This window comes from Hylaeus volcanicus, chromosome 9 (genome assembly GCF_026283585.1).
Source record: "Hylaeus volcanicus isolate JK05 chromosome 9, UHH_iyHylVolc1.0_haploid, whole genome shotgun sequence".
NCBI classification, from domain to species: Eukaryota; Metazoa; Arthropoda; class Insecta; order Hymenoptera; family Colletidae; genus Hylaeus; species Hylaeus volcanicus.
The window spans coordinates 2,950,883-2,953,043 of NC_071984.1; the positions used below are offsets into that span (position 1 = coordinate 2,950,883).

Consider the following 2,161-nt stretch of genomic DNA (forward strand, 5'->3'; position numbering starts at 1 on the left):
AAGTTTCTACTATTGGAGCTTGGATGGTCCACAACTTCTATTAGAAACCTTGGATGGCTCAAATCTTCTGTTAAAAAGTTTGGAGGCTTCAAAACTTGAACTAGTGGAGCTTCGAAGCTCCCAAGATTCTACTATTGGGGCTTCGAAGCTTCCAAGACTCTACTATTGGGGCTTCGAAGCTTCCAAGACTCTACTATTGGGGCTTCGAAGCTTCAAAGATTCTACTATTGGGTCTTCGAAGCTTCAAAGTTTCTACTATTGGAGCTTGGATGGTCCAAAACTTCTATTAGAAAGCTTGGATGGTTCAAATCCCCTGTTAAAAATCTTGGAAGCTTCAAAACTTGTACTAGTAGAGCTTGGGTGGTCCGAACCTCCTACTAGAGAGACCTTGCATGATCTAAACTTCCAAATTTCTACTAGAGTCTGTCGCATGGTCTACATATCCCAATCAGAAAGTCCTCGGTCAGTCCTAAATCTTCTATAATCGAACCTCTCAAGAACAACCCCTTCGTATCCGAAATGTCTGAAACATAAGGCATGATTCGACCCCCCGAGGTGTTAACGTAGCCCCAAAAATGGACGCTTTAATCCCGCCCAACGCTGTCACGGCCCGGCAAACCTTTCTCCTTCTGAACCGGTTTTCCGTCTCTTCATCTGTTTTCTTTCTGTCCGCTTAGGTTGCCTCCCGATTCGCAGACACAGGCTGCGACGATTCCTTCAGGACCACGCCGCGTCCTGCTCGAGCGGACCCCGCTCACGGTCCTGCGGCTGAGCACCTGTGCTCCGCGAATCGGGACCCGGGGATAACTCGCTGCGCTCTCGCGTCGAGCTAACTAACCAGCCTAAATACGCACGTGGGAAACGACAAAAGCGAGAACGATTATCGATGCAGGAAATGTTTTCGTCGCTTCTGTGGTCGGCCTCTGTCGAGAAACAGTCTCGCCGAGTGCCGAGGGAGACGTGCGTGGCGCACGTACGTGCTCCTGGGGTTGTTTTCTCGCCTTTATTTAACCTTCTGCGTGATCCGCTTGCCGATGCTTTACGAGCGACTCGTCCAACGACGCATAGAAACGGTAGTTGCGGTTCCCGAGTCTCACTCGAGCTGTCCCTCTAACAGGTAAAGGATACCGCATCGCTGGGCCGAGTACACGAGATGTATATCGACGCTGACAAGAGATAAGAGACTCGCGCGTGACTACCGACCGCGTTACGGGAAAAGGACGATAGAAGCTTGGTCCAGAGGAGAAGGAAAGAATTCTCAAGATCACAACCCCTTTGGTTCCCTTGTTCCTCTCCGTGCATCGGTCCCTCGAGTTCTTCCTATCCGACTCCTCGTCATCGTCATTGCGTTTGTCGTTTCCTTTCTGTTTCGTTTCATCGCTGACGCCCCTCCCGACAACTACAAAAGTATCTCTTTCGTCATCACCGCACACACAACACACGTACACGTACACCGTACCACACGCTTCTCGACGAGTGTCATCCGTTCTCCGTTCCAGGGATTTACCGCATTTTATATCGCTCACTTTTTCTCCGCATTGCACCTCATGTCCCCCTCGTTCGTTGGCTCATCTCTTACCGCAAAACATCTCTTTATTCTGTGTCTTGTATATTATTGCTGGCTGTTTCAGAATCGTCCGCGGCACCGTCACCGGGACCGAGGTTGCGTTCACTGGAAGTCGGAGAGCGATGATCGTCCTTCGAATCGGTTGTTCATCGTTGCACTAGGAATCGTTACACCGAGTTACTTTCTTGATATAGAATATGTTTCACCGGAGGCAAGTCTCAATAGAGGCGATGCTTTTATTATTTTTCAATTGTATTTTTCACGATTGAGCAAGATTTAGTCAGTGTTCTATTATATTGGGTTGTCCGGAGAGTCCATGTCGATTTTTGGTAGGTGGTTACAGGTCTGAATATGTCGAGATGGTTGAAAACGAATGACATGCATACCTTAACGTACACCTCTTAAAAGGTGGAAAGGTTGTGGAACAAAATGGCACCTATGTAATTCAATAAATACATGTGTATATATATATTATATTATATATATTATATGAATTTTTGTGAGAAATTGGCACGAACTTTCTGGACCACCCAATATATAATACGTAATAAGGTTTTAGTCAGAGAAATGTCAGGAATACGATGGTAAAAGTTT

The 2,161-nt window shown here is 46.9% G+C and overlaps 1 protein-coding gene and 1 long non-coding RNA gene across 20 annotated transcripts in view; both read left to right on the forward strand.

Annotated features, from left to right (window-relative positions):
* The window catches only part of LOC128881812 (plasma membrane calcium-transporting ATPase 3), a 74,199-nt gene that overhangs the window by 29,002 nt on the left and 43,036 nt on the right, over nucleotides 1-2,161 (forward strand). The gene's annotated exons all lie outside the window — the stretch shown is intronic.
* LOC128881814 (uncharacterized) overlaps nucleotides 303-2,161 on the forward strand; it is a 3,034-nt gene continuing 1,175 nt past the window's right edge. Inside the window, exon 1 of the long non-coding RNA XR_008458184.1 lies at nucleotides 303-2,119. This is a non-coding gene — a long non-coding RNA (uncharacterized LOC128881814). The remainder of the gene's footprint in view (nucleotides 2,120-2,161) is intronic.